Below are 20,730 nucleotides of genomic sequence, written 5' to 3'. Positions count from 1 at the left end.
CATTTCAAATTGGTTTCTTGAACATGACAATGAGTTCACTGTGCTAAAATGGCCCCCACAGTCACCAGATCTCAACCCAATAGAGCATCTTTGGGATGTGGTGGAACGGGAGCTTCGTGCCCTGGATGTGCATCCCACAAATCTCCATCAACGGCAAGATGCTATCCTATCAATATGGGCCAATATTTCTAAAGAATGCTTTCAGCAGCTTGTTGAATCAATGCCACGTAGAATTAAGGCAGTTCTGAAGGCGAAAGGGGGTCAAACACAGTATTAGTATGGTGTTCCTAATAATCCTTTCGGTGAGTGTATAAAAAAAGAACAAAAAAGTATACACCATCTCAGCATATAAGAAAGACTATTCAAAAGCTAGAGAATAAAAATGTGTTTTCAAAGTATTATTTTAAAGTGGCAATTGATGGAGCTAACCTTTCAAACACCCCATTCCAAAGTTTAGGACGTATTTCAGAAAAAGCACGGTCACATCTTGACATAATTATAACAAGGAACCTTTTAAAGCAGTTTATCAGAAGACCTACAGTAAGTGCTCTAGAAGGAGAGTGAAGGAGATCACTTATATACTGGGGCGCATGGCCTGCTAGTGCCTTATAAACATAAATGAGAACTTTGAAATAAATTCTAAATTTCACAGGAAGCCAGTGTAAAAATGCTTAAATGGGAGTAATATGGTCCGTTTTATCTCATCCCAGATAAAAGCCAAGCTGCTGCATTTTGAACTGAATAACCGTTAAAGGGTTCATGCACCAGTGATGCATTTAGTTACTTAAATAATTTTTCAAAATAATATTTGGAAGTACTTTGTAGAGATTTGTTTTCTCTTTGACATTAAACATTATCCACGGTAAATAAAATCAAAAGGCCAAATTTAATCCACTGTGAGTCCCATAGGGGTGCATACTTTTCTAGACACTACAATAAAGCATTCAAACCATGGAAACAAAGCCAAGCAAGTGGTTTGCCAATACTTGATGATCCAAAGAAACCATAAATAGTGTTGGTTATACAGTTAATTCGCAAACATTTTTTTAGCTTTTGATAATGAGAGAGAACACCTAAGCTTAGGTCGTGTAAGGGCTTGTGCCAAAGAAATCTTTCTGAAAGACCAACGCTCAACTGACAGGGCAGCGTTTTAGAGTTATAGTGCCACCTATGTTAGGATGCAGAGTGTTATCACGGCTGTAGAAGGTTCAGCCTATAAGGTCACCAAATTAGTTTGGTAGACTGGGCTTGACTATGATATTCATCTACACTTAAAATAACTGCAACCCATGTGAATTAACTCAACAAGTCTGCTGGTGCACCTCTTTAGTCCTGGACCAAATGGGAGGCTGGAAATCAAGCGTAGCATTAGTTCTGGCAGGTCACGTTAGTTAAGCTCGTATCAGCTGACTCTCAGCTGATCCACGTCTACCTATAGGAATACGACGCCTATCACCGTATACATATCTAAGCTCCTTCAGTATTATCAGCAGCTATCGTGTTTCTCAGGAGCTCATTACCCTCCTCCATCCCCAGCTCCTCTTCTCGCCCAGTCAGGATTTGGCATTCTGATTCCCCTTGAATCGGATTAAATTCTTGAATTATGTTGTACTTTAAAATCTTGAATTATATTTGCAAACTTTCATGTTGGTTCTGTTCTGTTTACCCCAAGTGGGGTTATTGCTGCTCTTATCCATGCTAGACTGCATGGATGCGCAGCGAGTTCTCGCCCAGAACAGAACCATACCGCCAATCCAAAGTGTATGCTTATTGTCAATCGTATTTGACGATAGTGGTTCTGACAGAAATGCGTTTATGATGACTCTGATACAGACAAATAGCACTTCCTTTTGTTTGTTCATTTGCAGTCAAAGAGGTGAAAATGTTTCCCACTCAGCCAACTAATCCAGAAACGACCATTAATCTCTTGAGACAACTCTGGGCTTAGTATGGCTTTCCAAACAACTGGTGTGTGATATCACCCATTATTTGCTTGAAGAGGGTTCTGTGAATTCTGTGTGGCACATCTATCCCTTTCCCTTTTTTTTTACTTACTCAAAGAACATATATTTCCTTATATGAATCAATCATTATATTAAATTATTCAACACATATGGAAAATATACACAATAATATATTGTGTTAATATATTGCAATATATTTAATAATACATAAGGAATTGCTGCTTTTCTTATATTGAAAAACATGTGACAATATAGTTGCTTAATATATGTTATTAATATATTATGAACAAGCAATATATTAATTTATTTAATGTACAGTCGTGCTCAAAAGTTTACATCCACCTTGCAGAATCTGCAAAATGTGAATAATAAAAAAAGAGGGATCATGCAAAATGCATGTTATTTTTTATTTACTGAATTTATAAAAATGCCCCGTTCAAAAGTTTACAGATCCTTGATTCTTTATACTGGTACCTGGATGATCCACAAATGTTTTTTGTTTTGTTTTGTGATGGTTGTTCTTTAGTCCCTTGTTTTACCTGATCAGTTAAACTGAGCACTGTTCTTCAGAAAAAATCCTTCAGGTCCTGCAAATGCTTCAGTTTTCCAGCATCTTTTGCATATTTAAACCCTTTCCAGCAGTGATTGTATGATTTTGAGATCCATCTTTTCACACTGAGGACAATTGAGGGGCTCAAACACAAATATTAAAAGGGTTCAAACATTCTCTGATGCTCCAGAAGGAAACACGATGCATTAAGAGCTGGGGGGTGAAAACTATTTTGAATTTGAAGATCAAGGTAAATTGTACTGAATTTGTTTTCAAAATGTGTAATGTTGGTCCAGTAACAGGGTGAGGAAACGCTGGTTTAGTCACTACTGGTAAATTGTAAACAAAGGGTCAAAGCCTGAAGGGTCCCAAAAGGTTCACAGGTTTTAGGTCAGGTTTGAGTTAATTATTCATGAATAGCTTCAGGTTTGGTTCAGGTTTGTTACTAAAGCGAGCGAGTGGAAATTCAGTACAGTTGGACTAACTTTTAATCAGAGAAGGACAGGGCTAAAACCATCAACTGTTGGTGTGGTTTTCTTCCTTCACAACTCGTATAATAATATGTTTGTAAAAATAGTTGTGCAACAATTTCATATACAGCTGCCATTAAGGTGAATATACATGCCAACAGAAAGCTCTGCCCAAGTATTATACAAATTGATTGTGCATCAAAAGCCATTTCATTTGTATTATTCTGTTATAAACAGTATCTCTTGTGTCTAGGTTGTTCAAGCCATCAATAAGATATGATCTGTCACATCTGATCATTCTCTGTGCACTATTAGAAAATTCAAAAGTCATAGGTTAGAAAATTGAAAAATAATATCATTTTCGGGTAGAAACATTGATAGTGGTACAGCAGTGAATATTATTCCTGTTGTTCGTTTATTTAATATTTACACAGTATAGTCTACTTAAAATAAATTTAGACTGTCTAGTCTTGTAGGTTGCTGAAGGTCTTTGAATGAGCCTCAGAGTTCCTTATGCGCTCTTATGTTGTTTCCCTCTGATGTCTAAGGACGTCTCAGGCAAATGACTGTCATTGAGCGAAGTGCACAGGAGGGCTTTCAAAGGCGAATCTTGTTTTTCTCTGGGCTGCCATCTGATATCAATCTGTCCAGCCATCTGACACATCTGAGGTCCCTTGAGAGCCTGGCAACCACAGGTTTCTCTCATCCCCAAGAAATAGGAGGAAGGAGTCTTAAGACACAATAGAGCACCACTAATCCCATCTCATGATATTCCAAGAAAACGTCCTTGCCTTGGAAACACCCTCATGGATTTTGGTTCAACTAAAGATTGAAAATCTAAATCACTGAACTTTAAAATCTTGCAATGCTTTATTTTAGCCTAGATGGTGCCCTCTTGGAATTGTTCTGTTTATTATTCTTTCCTCTTTTTTTATGCATTATTAACGGCCCATACATTATGCAGTCATTGATCTTTAATGTAAATGTTTGATATTATATATATATATATATACACACAAATGCTCAGGAGGATATTACCCAGACTACTACTGATGATTACATAGGCGAAATACCTAAAGGAGAAGAAGGCTAGGAGGAGTGATGCAAAAAGAACTGATGCCTTGAAAAATTAAGAGGCTGCTTTTATATCCTGGTAATAATTAGATGATCAGATGGGTGTACTTCTCCCGAACTTCAATTCACACGTTTGTGTGCCCATGTAATCTTAGCATAAATGACTAATTTTGCTGTCCGCTATGGAGGGGCTCTTGAGGGTTTTTTACTCGAGATCCGATTTGCCACCCAACATTGTGTGGCATTTCCAAATGGATAGAGGAATGTTTACCGACTACGCCACCCCGGAGCCTATTTCCGGGTAGAAACAAGGCTCACAGGTTCGTTGCGGCTGAGTCAGGTATCAGACATGGGTCGAGTACAAAAAAAACATAGAAAACTTTTATCCTCAGTCAATAAGAATATTGAATTTTATTTAACACACAGAACACCAACCAATCAAAGAACTCAAATCACATTCACACAAATGATACACGGACGTTACCACTTCAGAATTGGGTACTGGCACTCCTAGATAGGACAGCAATCATACGTGCAAACTCACACCACGGCACGCCACACCTCACTGTGAGCACAGCATTCAAGCGAAAAACCCACCACCACAACACAGGGAGACGCTTATCCTCTGCGGCTGGCCGCCCCGATTCTGAAGGAAGATACAGAATGACAAAACACACGCTAAACCAATTATATAAAGAAAACACATTAATCAAGACGTTTTATTAATCATACGTCTTACAACACAGTATTAAAAGCGTACACCACATCAGTTCGGTTTATCTGATCGAGGTTCCACGTCAGGTGATGACAAATTTATTTACTGAGTGGAACAGGTCAAAAATCAATCAACAAGTTTACAAAAAAAAGAAACACCTAAAAGAATATAAATCGCTATAAATCACAATAAGCAAAAAAATATATATAAAGCAAACGACTTGAGTGAAAATCACCAATAAATAAAAGAAATGACCATACACAAAAATAGAATACACAAACTCAAATCAAAGACGAAATATAAATGAAACAGACAAAATCAATTCACCTAAAAACAAAATACAAAAAACTAAGCCTGCAGAACCTGGTGACAGCGAAGTGGCTGATCTTCTGTTGCACACTGCTTAAGGCTTAATTCAAGTTTGTTACTCACGACACATTTATACTCGATGGTGAAGGCACCACGCCACATGCCCCAAATCATGCCTGCGTATTAAACACTGCGGACACAAACAGTTAGGAAGTGAACAGACACCGTGCGCCTACACACGAGAGGAAACAAACGAGTTAATAGCGCTTGCCTGTCGGTCCAATCCAGCAGCGAATCGTATAATCCAGTCTCCCGCAACTCTTGCGGGGACAGGATCAGTCACAGTAACACGGTCCGATGACATATGACGAAAATAAAATAAAGCAGACAACAAAACCAAAGGCCAAAAGAGGCGACCCAAAGCCCACTGTTGGCCCACACCTGTAACACGACTCACATGGCACCGAAACTGTTGCGTAGTAAACGCATATCCATGGGAACGGATATAATTCTCCAAAGCTCCTCAGTCCACCTCACGGACTTTCACACGCGCTGCCGGAAGTACACTGACTCGCTCTCTGACAAAGCGAAGACGCACACACACAGCGTCACTACGGCCACTTTTATATATCACCCAATGAGCGCAATTTAAAACACTTTATTAAAACATCTTATTAAGGGATTACGTCAGAGGTAGACAGTACTGCTACAATTGCAAAATAAAAATTTGGACAGCAAGCAGGATAAACCAGATCAAAATGCTCTATTTAAGTAAAATTGGCATGTGTAATTAGAATCAGAGGTCCAGAAGTCCCACCCAAAACACTTAAATTGTTGAATTGAAAGGAATAATGTTAGAATGGCTCCTGCGGGATGCATGGCGGGGCACTGCAGTGGCATTATCGAGCTCCTGCCGGAGCTGTATTTGGACTGGTTTGCCGCTGAGGTTGGAGAGTTTCCCCTCATTGCATCCATGACATGGAGCCTTGGAATTATAGAACATGAGGCTCACACATGTTGCAGAAGGGGCAGAAGCTCCTCACCCTGGGAGAACAGGCCCGACGACCCTCAGAATTTGCCCCCACAGTTGGCGGAAAAGGAAACCATAAAATAACTCACAGGGCATTGCCATTCCCTCCTAAAATGAGGGCCTGAACTATGAGAGAATGCGCAGACCGTCCGTTCCAGGTGGGGAGATTCTGGCACTCGGACGAAAGGGTTTGCGATTTCAAATGGAAGAGACCCTACTGTATCCGATGGTAGTTTCTCACTGCAATCGAAAGAGAGGACCCACACTAGGATCTGAACAGCAGAGCTCACTGTATATAATGCAAAGCTCACACTGCATTCGAAAAGGAGGCCTGCGTGGCATCTGGACATGAAAAAGTTTGCCTGTTGCCTGCGATCGCAATAGACTGCTCTCTGGGATGAGCGGTTGTAGGGGGATAGAGGCGGACCGCCTAGTCTGTGTGTTACGGTTCGCTTCGGTGGATCAGTGGGGGAAGGAATCCAACCTGCTTGAGGAAGAGGGAGTTGGTGTTTCTGGAAGATTGGAGAGTTCATAGCTCAATTTCCTGAAAGTCAGACATGATGCCAATTTGATGCCGGAAAGAAGTTGCTTTTATATCCTGGTAATAAGATTAGATGGGTGTACTCCTCCCGAATTTACATTTAATAACTTCATATAACTGTGGATTGCTGTGTCTCAACTTTACCCTGAAGATTAAGGAATTGTGTAAAATGTGATATTGGGTGTAAAGCAATCACTTTACATGCTAATAGTTCTTCTCAGAGTAACGAGTCAATTACAGGTAACTAATCAGATATCATGCTCATTTCATTCAAATCGCTCATTTGCTTACAGTAAATAAAGGTTAGCCTAACCTTTCAGCCATTTAAACAGATTTATATTTCACTCACTAGCTCACTCAAAAAAACAACAAAAAACACTAGAACGTTAACAGTACTGAAGCCAATAAGTTGTACTACATTAGTAGCCTTGAGATACTCTTTTTTTTCTAAAATAATATTAAGTAACATTTTCCACCACATTTTGCTCATAATACATCAGGGATCGTTCTGTAATCCTGGAAGTAAAAGAATCAATCTATTCACTGTAATGTCATGTTCAGAAGATGCATAGCCAGTATACAGCAAGTAACCGTTTTTGGATGTAGTTACATGAGGAAAAGACTGAACATTTAGAGTCAATTGAGTTAAGAGAGAAATATCAACTGCTGGAATGCTGGAGGCAATTCTTGTTTGCTCTGGATTGGGTCATTACATAAGTGACTGGAACAACTTTGGTTGCAAGCCAAAATATAATCTCTGCCATTAATTACACAAGCCATATGGTCAACAGCATCTAAACGCCATTTCCAGTTAGTCTCCTTGGGAGGTGCTCGAAGGCATGCTGACATTTACACTAAGATCTCTGGTCTGGCCTTGGCCTGACACTGTTTCATTAAGCACTCAATGTCTGCCTCGCTGTAAAACGTCAAATGCTTTAAATTATACTTTGATAACTGAAAACACGATAATTATGTATACAGGCCATTATGAGGCCATTACATCCAATATCTTTTAATCTTAAAATTCTTTTTCTTAAATATCTCACTTTTGATGGAATTTCAAGGGGAATTATCTAAAATGCTGAAAGATACTGAAACACAAAAAGCAGTAATGAGCAGTAATTTTTCACTTCTGTGAGTTTTTCCAATTAAAAAACTCAAATTAAACAACAGTCAAGGGACCCTTATGAAACATAGTTTGATACACTCAGTTCCAACACAATATTATGGAAATTCATAACTATTTTATGTTTTGGGGAATTGGTTGCTAATTCATATGAATTCATACAAACTCATTTTCTTTTAGGGGTGGACATTCATGTCAACTCTTTATCTAAAAACCATACATTTCGCATCATACGAATTCACACAAAATGATCGACTCCTCATAAAATAGCTTTGTTTTCTTGTGAGATCACATTGTAAGTGCTAACAATGCTGACTGAAGATCAAGCAATAGGCTCATTGGAAAAACATGCCATTACCTCCAATTTTGCAAAACTCTACAATATTTTTGCTACAATATTTTGAAAACTAGTAAATATCATCATTAGTAATTTGGATCAGTTATTTAATTACTGATCCACTATATAGCACTTGACTTTCAGAAACTATGCTTAAAATATAAAATTTTAAGTCTCTGTTTGTTGGTACAATATGTGTTGACTAAACATTTTATATATCCAGATATATCCAGTTTTTTTTTTTTTTACCCTTTTCAAAAAGTATCTAAACGGCATCCCAGAGCTACCTTATTATTATGACGACTCATTTTTTTCTCTCTTAAAATGGTTTCTAATTTAAGACTTTTTAAGGTTTTTTTTTTACCACATTGAAGCAACTTATTTTAATAAAGGGTTGGTGGTCCAGTAGTACCTCTGAACTGAAAAGGCTCAATGTTGGTCATTGTAAGTCAGAAACTAAATAAGTTATTGTGCAACCTATCATACCTCTCTTGGGTAAGCTACTTAATTTCAGGTTGCTACAAGGGAAATTTCTTTTAATTTTTATTTATTTATTTATTTTGGTCAAAAAGCCTGAACGTATGGAGAGTTTCTTACATTTTGCACGTATTTAGCCAATTGTTGGTTGAAGCCATTTAGCAGAAGCTTCACTCAAAGTGACTTATAGTACATTTACAGGGACGATCACCCTTGAGCAACCTGGGGTTAAGTGCCTCGCTCAAGGCCACAGTGATAACAGCTCATGGCTCATACCTTGTGGTGCTCTAACCCATAACATTTACTTCCTGCTATCATATTGAGAGACTGTGGCACGTTTTGTGGTATAAATTTAATGGTGGCCTAAGTTGGACCTGTCCAGTCTCCGTCTCCCAAAGGAAATACAGCTTTTTTTCGGAAGCCTGTGGCAATGTGCACAATTGGGACAGATGAAAACAGCAATGGAGGCAGTGGAGATGTCAACATGTATAAACCGCAAAGCCTCTCTTTCACTCATATCTTTGAGAGACTATGTGTGTGGACCGTTTCCCTTCCCGATAAAAACATCCTGTAATCACTCCGAACTCCACTCCAGGTTTTTCATTTCTATCTCCCCGCTCACCAGTGAGAGACACCCCATTATACAGTTCTTTGTGTTGTGCATCAGTATGATGATATGATTTTGAAATTTTGAATAAATTACTCTACCAAAAGGAGAGAAAGTGATGTATTACTCATCTTTAATTTCCATTTATTTTAATCTCCATTAATTAACAGTAATCTATCCATCCATATCCATCCATCCATCCATCCATCCACATTTCTTTTGGTACCATCTTAAAGGGACAGAGACAGGTTACAGGCAAAGATTTATAACTTTAATAACACTACACGTTAAAGGGTAACTAAACTCTAAACCCTAAGCCGTTTTTTGTTTTGTTTGTTTTGTATCTTTAGGTTCGGCGTTAACTCTTTCCCTACCAGCGTTTTTTTTTTTTTTTAAGTTGCCAGCCAGCACCAGCATTTTTAATATTTTTTACAAAAGTGTCATGGGCCCCAGAATATTTTGTTGTATGAATATCTGAACATGCAATGTTATAGCAAAAGAAAAAAAAAACAGACTTTCTGCTTTCAAACAAAAAAAACTGTTTCATCTAGCTTCAAGCATTTGTTCATCAACACGGATCCGACAGTTCAGAGGGCTATTGAGGCATGGCCTTAATCAGGTACCTACTGCCCCCCCAGGCTTGGCAGGCATAACGTGAAGAAGCTCAGACTCAGCAGGACTGACATGAAGGAGCTCAGGCTTGGCAGGACTGACGTGAAGAAGCTCAGGCTCGGCATGACTGACGTGAAGAAGCTTCGGCTTGGCAGGACTGACGTGAAGAAGCTCCGGCTCGGCAGGACTGGCGTGAAGAAGCTCAGGCTCGGCAGGACTGACGTGAAGAAGCTCAGGCTCGGCAGGACTGATGTGAAGGAGCTCAGGCTCGGCAGGACTGACGTGAAGAAGCTCAGGCTCGGCAGGACTGATCAGGCTCAGCAGGCTTGGCATGAAGAAGCTCCGGCTCGGCAGGACTGACGTGAAGAAGCTCCGCCTCGGCAGGACTGATGTGAAGAAGTTCAGGTTCAGCAGGACTGATGTGAAGAAGCTCAGGCTCGGCAGGACTGATGTGAAGAAGCTCAGGCTCGGCAGGACTGATGTGAAGAAGCTCAGGCTCGGCAGGACTGATGTGAAGAAGCTCAGGCTCGGCAGGACTGATGTGAAGAAGTTCAGGTTCAGCAGGTCTGACGTGAAGAAGCTCAGGCTTGGCATGACTGACGTGAAGAAGCTCAGGCTCGGCATGACTGACGTGAAGAAGCTCCGGCTCAACAGGACTGACGTGAAGAAGGTCAGGCTTGGCAGGACTGACGTGAAGAAACTCAGGCTCAACAGGACTGACGTGAAGAAGCTCAGGCTCAGCAGGACTGACGTGAAGAAGCTCAGGCTCGGCAGGACTGACGTGAAGAAGCTCAGGCTCAGCAGGACTGACGTGAAGAAGCTCAGGCTCAGCAGGACTGACGTGAAGAAGCTCAGGCTCGGCAGGACTGACGTGAAGAAGCTCAGGCTCAGCAGGACTGACGTGAAGAAGCTCAGGCTCAGCAGGACTGACGTGAAGAAGCTCAGGCTCGGCAGGACTGACGTGAAGAAGCTCAGGTTCAGCAGGACTGACGTGAAGAAGCTCAGGCTCGGCAGGACTGACGTGAAGAAGCTCAGGCTCGGCAGGACTGACTGTCACGATCCACACAAGAAACAGGGAGAAGATCCAATAGCAGTAAGTTTTAATAAGGAAAATCCGTAATCATAAACCAGTCCAGGCAGGGGTCAAAATCCAAATAAGCAGTCCAAAACAAGATACAAGCAAGAACAGGCAGGAAACAGAACACAGAAGTGGCGTGATAAATACAAGGACTCCGTAACACATACAAAAACAGACAGGATTTTATACACAGGGAACTAACAATGAAACAGGGAACAGCTGAAACAATGATGACGGAGAGCTGAGTGTAATTAACAGTGATTGGTACAGACAAGGATTGTGGGGAATGTAGTTCAATATGTGGATGACACCGTGAGGAAGGAGGACATCTAGTGGTGACCCAAGGAACATAAACCAGACACTGTGACATAACCCCCCCTCTACGGAGCGGCTACCAGACGCTCCAAGACATAACAAAAAACAAAACCCAACAAAAGTCCAGGAGGAAGGTGAAACGGTGGAGGATCAGGGGGAGGGATGGAGGGCCAGGACCATGGAGGGGAACAGAAACAGGGGGTGATGACTTAGCCGGTAGCCAGGGCAAAGCAGACGCCCAGACGGCCCATCGGGCGGCCATGGCGAAGACGATCCTTCGGGCGGCCAGGGCGGAGACTTTCCCTCGGGCGGCCAGGGCGGAGACTCTCCCTCGGCCGGCCAGGGCGGAGACTGTCCCTCGGGCGGCCAGGGCGGAGACTGTCCCTCGGGCGGCCAGGGCGGAGACTGTCCCTCGGGCGGCCAGGGCGGTGACTGTCTCTCGGGCGGCAAGGGCGGTGAAGACCCCTCGGGCGGCCACGGCGGTGAAGACCCCTCGGGCGGCAACGGCGGTGAAGACCCCTCGGGCGGCCACGGCGCAGGAACTGGAACAGACACCAACGGCTCAGGCACTGGAACTGGGACCACCGGAACTGGCACTGGAACTGGTACCACCAGAACTGGCACTGGAACTGGCACCACCGACTCAGGTTCAGGAACAGACACAGACACCACCGGTTCAGGAACAGACACAGACACCACCGGTTCAGGAACAGACACAGACACAGGAACTGGAACAGACACAGACACTGGCTCCGGCTCAGGAACAGACACTGGCTCCGGCTCAGGAACAGACACTGGCTCCGGCTCAGGAACAGACACTGGCTCCGGCTCAGGAACAGACACTACCGGCTCCGGCTCAGGAACAGACACTACCGGCTCCGGCTCAGGAACAGACACTACCGGCTCCGGCTCAGGAACAGACACAGACACTGGCTCCGGCTCAGGAACAGACACAGACACTGGCTCCGGCTCAGGAACAGACACAGACACTGGCTCCGGCTCAGGAACAGACACTGGCTCCGGCTCAGGAACAGACACTGGCTCCGGCTCAGGAACAGACACTGGCTCCGGCTCAGGAACAGACACTGGCTCCGGCTCAGGAACAGACACTACCGGCTCCGGCTCAGGAACAGACACTACCGGCTCCGGCTCAGGAACAGACACTACCGGCTCCGGCTCAGGAACAGACACTACCGGCTCCGGCTCAGGAACAGACACTACCGGCTCCGGCTCAGGAACAGACACTACCGGCTCCGGCTCAGGAACAGACACTACCGGCTCCGGCTCAGGAACAGACACTGGCTCCGGCTCAGGAACAGACACTGGCTCCGGCTCAGGAACAGACACTGGCTCCGGCTCAGGAACAGACACTGGCTCCGGCTCAGGAACAGACACTGGCTCCGGCTCAGGAACAGACACTGGCTCCGGCTCAGGAACAGACACTGGCTCCGGCTCAGGAACAGACACTGGCTCCGGCTCAGGAACAGACACTGGCTCCGGCTCAGGAACAGACACTGGCTCCGGCTCAGGAACAGACACTGGCTCCGGCTCAGGAACAGACACTGGCTCCGGCTCAGGAACAGACACTGGCTCCGGCTCAGGAACAGACACTGGCTCCGGCTCAGGAACAGACTCTGGCTCCGGCTCAGGAACAGACACTACCGGCTCCGGCTCAGGAACAGACACTACCGGCTCCGGCTCAGGAACAGACACAGACACTGGCTCCGGCTCAGGAACAGACACTGGCTCCGGCTCAGGAACAGACACTGGCTCCGGCTCAGGAACAGACACTGGCTCCGGCTCAGGAACAGACACTGGCTCCGGCTCAGGAACAGACACTACCGGCTCCGGCTCAGGAACAGACACTTCCGGCTCAGGAACAGACACCACCGGCTCCGGCTCAGGAACAGACACAGGCTCGACTGCGACCATCTTGTCAGGGGACACAGGCTCGGCAGTCGTGACGTGAACAGCCTCGGCGGCGGCCATCTTGTCCGAAGACACAGGCTCGGCAGGCGTGAAGTGAACAGGCTCAGCGGCGGCCATCTTGTCCGAAGACACAGGCTCGGCAGGCGTGACGTGAACAGGCTCAGCGGCGGCCATCTTGTCCGAAGACACAGGCTCGGCAGGCGTGACGTGAACAGGCTCAGCGGCGGCCATCTTGTCCGAAGACACAGGCTCGGCAGATGTGATGTGAATAGTCTCTGGCTGGGCAGACGGGACGTGAATACTCCTGGGAAACTCTAGGATCTCGAATAGCGTCGAAAAATAATCCAAGAGCTTTTCAGCCGCTATGGCAACAGCGGGCTGCTCGGGCACGGCCTCCTGGATGACAGCGGGCTGTTTGGGCACGGCCTCCGGGACGACAGCGGGCTGTTCGGGGACCACCGGAACTGGGACCACCGGCACTGGGACCACCGGCACTGGGACCACCGGCACTGGGACCACCGGCACTGGGACCACCGGACTTGGGACCTCTGGAACTGGGACCACCGGAACAGGATCCACCGGAACAGGATCCACCGGAACAGTCACGGAGGGAGTCCCTCTTCTCCTCCTCCGTTTCGGGACCACCGGAACTGGGACCACCGGAACTGGGCTGGAAACCACCAACCCAGGGTCAAAGAGGGGCCAGAGTGTAGAGTGGTGTTGGTCTCTCTCACGTCCACCTCCTCTACTGCGGCCTCCACGGGTCCCTCGAAAAATGACCAATCGGGTCCCCTCAAAACCTTGCCCCCTCTCCCGCTCGGTGGCTGGGAAAGAGGCACTGGTAAACATACTGCTGGATCTAGATGTGACGGAGTCCTTCTGTCACGATCCACACAAGAAACAGGGAGAAGATCCAATAGCAGTAAGTTTTAATAAGGAAAATCCGTAATCATAAACCAGTCCAGGCAGGGGTCAAAATCCAAATAAGCAGTCCAAAACAAGATACAAGCAAGAACAGGCAGGAAACAGAACACAGAAGTGGCGTGATAAATACAAGGACTCCGTAACACATACAAAAACAGACAGGATTTTATACACAGGGAACTAACAATGAAACAGGGAACAGCTGAAACAATGATGACGGAGAGCTGAGTGTAATTAACAGTGATTGGTACAGACAAGGATTGTGGGGAATGTAGTTCAATATGTGGATGACACCGTGAGGAAGGAGGACATCTAGTGGTGACCCAAGGAACATAAACCAGACACTGTGACACTGACGTGAAGAAGCTCAGGTTCAGCAGGACTGACGTGAAGAAGCTCAGGCTCGGCAGGACTGACGTGAAGAAGCTCAGGCTCGGCAGGACTGACGTGAAGAAGCTCAGGCTCGGCAGGACTGACGTGAAGAAGCTCAGGCTCAGCAGGACTGACGTGAAGAAGCTCAGGCTCGGCAGGACTGACGTGAAGAAGCTCAGGCTCGGCAGGACTGACGTGAAGAAGCTCAGGTTCAGCAGGACTGACGTGAAGAAGCTCAGGCTCGGCAGGACTGACGTGAAGAAGCTCAGGCTCGGCAGGACTGACGTGAAGAAGCTCAGGCTCGGCAGGACTGACGTGAAGAAGCTCAGGTTCAGCAGGACTGACGTGAAGAAGCTCAGGTTCAGCAGGACTGACGTGAAGAAGCTCAGGCTTGGCAGGACTGACGTAAAGAGGCTCAGACTTGGCAGGCATGACGTAAAGAGACTCAAATCATAGTCCTCTGTCTCCCCCACCGTGAAACTTGAACCACTAAGCAGAAGGGCATGGTCGATGTATTGGGCTAAAGACCAATGAATTTTTCCCCCAGGTAGCTTAAATCGAACCGGTGCAATTACTCCGGTGCAGTTCCAATTAAAGCCACATCATTAAAGTCCACCATATAACAAAGTTTACAAAAGTCCTCAACAGGATTTTCAATGGCCTGACAGTGATACCATGACAGAGGAGCAGCAGACAAACTGCTGGGTTTATGATGGGTCAAGTATTCTGTAAAGTAGTCCACTGAAGGCAAGCTTGTTGAGAACCATGGACATGGACATGGACATGGACAAACAGTGGTTACAGGAAACAATACTTGACAAAGATACATGGCAAACATAAGGGCTTAAATACACAGAAGACTAATGACTAGACAAGGGACACCTGTGAACATAATCAAGACAATCAACCAATGACAACATGACACATAAGACAAGGGAACACATGGCAGGATCACATGACTAACAGGGAATCACATGAAAAAGACATGAAACATGACTGACATAAAACAGAACCAAAATGAGACGTGACACTCACATACTATTTAGGATAAATAGGATTGACATTGGGATGCAGGGCAACACTCAGACTTAAAAAAAAGAAAAAGGAAAAAAAAGGAACAGAGACTGTTTTGTGGTTCTGGATGTGCCAACTTGAAGAATAACAGTCAACATTTCAATGGCAACCATATTCAGAAGGCACTGTTCCCTGTGATGCAGGATTGTAGAACACATGACCACAGTCACATCAGTTTATTAAAGATGGAGAATATATCACAATTGAATCCTATACACTTCACATTTTCATTGCAAGTGATATGCTTTATTGGCCCAATGCAGTCATGTCTGATATTATAGATATCAGTGTGGCAACACTTACACACTATATATATATATATCAATTAACCATTTGCATTAGCTTAAGAGCACTAGCAACAGGCGTCCCTCACAGATAAGTGATTATGGGACTTGTTATTGACAGGGTGAAGGTCTTTGGGAGGGCCCGTTTGCACAGCCCTCAACTGTGCCAGAGTTAAAATTGTAATTTAATTTCATAAATCTTGTAGCACTTCTATCCCGACTTTAAAGGTGACAGGAAAATGACAGGACATCCTCCTCAGCCAGGAATAACAATATGGAGTGATGGAGGCCACCTCGTGAAACAAGACGGATATAATTCTTCCAGCTATATTTCATCAGATCTATTGGCTCTTTGGATACATGCTATATGGTGAGCATTTATTTTCTCTGGGAAAGTGGCCTCGTTCAATGCAGTGAAGGCATTTTTCACTGACAAACATTCTGTGATGCCTGGAGAAAATTGTACGATTCACAGAATCAACACACAAAACTACATACAAGAGTGAATAATGGTCTCCATACCGCAACACTGACTCCTCCAGGTATCAGCAGACATATAGTATTTAACAGGCAGCGATGAGGGCTGGGAAATAAAGAGAGTTTGCCAGTTTCCATTGATAATATGGGGATGTGCACTCAGGAGACAAACTCTGACAAACAAATGCCTTGCAATAAGAGGTGATAAAGGACAGCAGGCCAGGTTTTCATTGCTTGTTACGACATGGTTTTGCATAAAAATATGAACCATAAGGCATTCTGATTGTCCTTGAAACTTTAATTGAAAGATGATTTTTTTGAAGTCAAGGCAGTATGCCAACTCTGTGTCATATACTTGTATTTTACTATATATTATATATATAATATTATATATAACAAAACATTCTTCAATCATCATTCAATATGTATAATCTTTTTTTATCATAATTAAATCTTCTTTCACTACTATTCTTAAAATAAACTGTGTGTATGTAAACTGTGTGGCTTATTTAAAAATGCGACTTAGTCCAGATTTTGTCCGGCGCGAGAGAGAGAGAGAGAGAGAGAGAGAGAGAGAGAGAGAGAGAGAGAGAGAGAGAGAGAGAGAGAGAGAGACCATTGTGTCAATTGGATTGGCAGCTGCCACATGTGCTATGAGCAGCCATGTCCTTACATACTTTATTGGCAGAATGTGTGTGTGTGTGATGCCTTTTTTCTCTTTTCTCAACAGCATTTAACTTTTTAATCACATTGAGAGTGTGAACCGTGAAATGAAACCCATCTGTCCAAATGGCACTGGCTTTCACAAAATACATTCCTCTCTCTGGAAATAAATTTTCATAGGATTACGTTTGTGGCGACTATTTACCATAGATTTTCTGTGGACTATTTACCAAATGTGATACAAATCAAATGTCATGTATAAATTAATGAAACACAAAAATAACCTTGTTTTAAAGGAACACTTCGACTTTTTGGGACTTTAGCTTATTCACCGTATCTCCCAGAGTTAGATAAGTCCATACATACCATTTTTTCATCTCGGTGCGTGCTGTAAGTCTGATTGACGCACCCACCGCTAGCCTAGCTTAGCACAAAGACTGGATGTAAATGGCTACAGCTAGCATACTAATCCCAATAAGTGACAAAATAACGCCAACATTTTCATATTTACATGTTGCTATTTGTATTGTCACAGTGTGTACACATAACAAGGTCATATGAGACACAGCCATTTTTTAAACGTTTAAATACTGGGAACTATTTTCTCAGAAGGTGAAGCACTGCTACTTGGGCGGAGTGATTAGTGCAGCACCCGAGAAGCGCCGTGGGGAGGAGCAGAGAGTTCGCTCAGAGTTGGAGTAATAGAGTCAGCAATTACTAGATAGTAAATGCAAAGTTTACAATCATGAGTATTCGCTGTATTGTAAAGAGCTGCGACAATAAACAGGGGAGACCAGGTAATACCATGATGTTTCAAAGAATTCCAACCAAAAACGCTGACCTGATGAATCAATGGCTCTGGATATAGATCCAAACACACCTGTAGACATCATCAAGGAAGGACTATCGCGTTTGCTCAGAACATTTCACTGAAGACGACTATTTAGAAAAAATGGAATTTGCCATGAAACGTGTGCTGAAGGATATGGCCATCCCATCGATAGTAAAGACAGGACAAAGTGGATCACCTGCGGCTGCAGTAAGTGTTCCGTTATGTTTTTAGATGACTAGCCTACTGTTACAGTGCCATTAGCTAGATGTAATGTAACCTTAGTGACACCTTAGTATTACATGAATAGGGTGCTCACTACTATTACTGTACGTTCACATCGCCGCCGACTTGAGCTGCAAAGAAGCTCTGGCCGCCCTGTCAAGGACGCTTGTCAAAAAGTACGGGGAATTATTATCCTCCATTACAGTTGTTCCCGGGCTCCATGTATGCCCTGTAATGTTAGTATTGTGTCGTCACAAACGCGCTCTATCGCCCCAGTAACAAATAAGCGGGGCTAAAGGTAACTTTCAGGACTGTAGCCTTCAACTTGCTAATGAATTGGAGGGGGGGATGGGCAGTTTTAATTTTTGAGAAACAGTGACCTTGTTTGTGAAATAGTAGGCTACTCCCGTTCTGATTCTCCCCTCGACCTCAGTCTGTTCGGCATCTTGTCTATCAGCTTCCAAAGTTTGTAACTCCTCGTCTGTGTATTCTGGCTTAAAACGATATGGTTCTGGATCTTGGTTTGATACCAAATAAAAATCCTCTGACATTTCCTCAAAGTCAGCCATGATCAGAATCACGTTCGCTACTAGCTAGTTAGTCACGTTGGTTTTGTTGACGGAACGGCGCTTCTCGGGTGCTGCGCTAATCACTCCGCCCAAGTAGCAGTGCTTCGCCTTTTGAGAAAATAGTTTTGGTAAAACTGATGGGCAGCCGATTATAGATTTGCAGTGATTCAAGTTTGCATATAAAATGTCACTGCAGACAAGTGATATTTTCAAGGAATTTCCCCAAATGTATTTTTACAATTTTCTTGCAGTGTTACTTTATGAATATTTATTGAATGATTCTAACAGACTTTAATAATAATAATAATAATATTCATATATATTCATATATATATATATATATATATATATATATCCTTTTTATATTCTTTTAAAGAGATGGTCATGTTCATGAGCTAGTTATCTATCTGACAATCCACTCTAGTGAATAGTCTATTTCAAATTGTCTATAAACCAGATACATTGGACATGCTTGTGCCTGTTTGTTTGCTGTCCTATCCTGCTGATTGCCTGATAGCATTGTGTTTTTTAACATACAGTAGAACATCTTCAGCGGTTTGACAGCAAAAGATGGAACAAGAATACTTTATGAGTTTCTGAAACCGAATGAATATAGTAGACAAGTGCACTAACAATAAGTAATCAAAAATAGCTCACACTAGAAAAATGAAGATACAAGTCAGTTACAAATATTAGCTTTATAAGTAAATGCCATAGGTTTGGCTAAATTGCAGGTGAGGAAGATCATTATGGCTGTACTGGTCAGAATAGTATACTGCCTGCTGGCTCTAGTTGTCTATGATCTCCTATATGGTCCAAATTGGTGCACTGGATGACATTGAACGCCTGCATGAGTCTTTTGGTGGCAGATGGCACGTCTGATAAGGGCATCTTGCCAGAGCGCTTTGCTATGACACATCCTCAACAGCTGGAACATCAGAATATTCTTCTGACCATGTGTTAATCGCCTAGGATGGTTGTCACAATGATGGAAAAGCTGACGAGGAAGCTGATTCTACTGATCCTCCATCCATGGTAGGAACTGATCCCTATGAATGCCAGAATGGTGATATTCCAAAGACGGTTCCAGGTGTGTTAAAAAATGTATGACTATGTGAGAGGGTCAGTGCAGTGCATAAGCTGGAGTACAGATACTTACCTTGAACTGGGACCAAATTTAAATAGATACTGAATCCACTGTACACAGTGGAGAGGTAGAGCCGGTGTAGGTGTGATATTGCCTGAACCAGGTGTGATACCAGTGAACAGATATAAACACTTGTTGACAAGTATCATTTTTAAATAAATTATATCAATGTTAACAAAAATGAAAATTATTGTTATAAACCTACTGCCAAATTATTGTGAAAATGCAAGATATTACCATTGTACTAAGAATGTGTTTAAGAAGGGGGAAAAAGTGGAGAGAACTAATTTAAAAAAATGTTGGCAATTGATCAGTTCCCTCGTTCAGGCAATCTCGGACCAATTTTTTTGGTGTAGATCCGAGCACGATCAGCATGTTCATATATGCCTAAACAAGCCAAACTAAGGGAGAAAACTTGCCCGGTTCCAAAACAAATGCTCCAGATGAGCCTGAAAACAGCCTAAAACATAGAACGCTGACACTGTTGGATGTGATCTATACTGTTTTGCTTGAAATAAAGAACCAACTTTTGGTATTCTCAGAACCTGGTCTGAATCTTAGAGTGAACCAAAACATAGAGAAGAAAAAAAAATCCAACAGACCTGCCATGTGTTCAGCCTCTGGGTGAGTGGATGTACTCTAGGTTTCTGTGTCTGTGCCAATCTGTACAAGACATGGATGATGGATTCCATCAACTCTAAAGTAAAAAAAAAAAACTGAAACAGGTTGTAGGCACTATGAAGGACAGGTTCAGTGTAGATTTTACCCATTCTAATGCAGTAGGATCTAATAGAATTTGACAGTATTTTAAAGCGACTAATGAAATGCAAGCCTTATTCTAATTTATTTCTAATGCAATCTTGATGCCTTGTGGTTAACATGGTCACCTTCATGCAAGTCACGATCAGCCTGTCCTCGATCCTAATGTGGCATTAGTCTCAGCTTTAGACAAAATGAACTGTTCAGAGACTGTGTGATGCATATTGCCTCATAATTCTAAAATCTGATGGATTAGTTTCATTTGAGAAATCT

The sequence above is a fragment of the Scardinius erythrophthalmus genome (genome assembly GCF_964197995.2).
Source record: "Scardinius erythrophthalmus genome assembly, chromosome: 13".
In the NCBI taxonomy this organism is placed as follows: domain Eukaryota; kingdom Metazoa; phylum Chordata; class Actinopteri; order Cypriniformes; family Leuciscidae; genus Scardinius; species Scardinius erythrophthalmus.
This window is presented reverse-complemented; position numbering follows the sequence as displayed.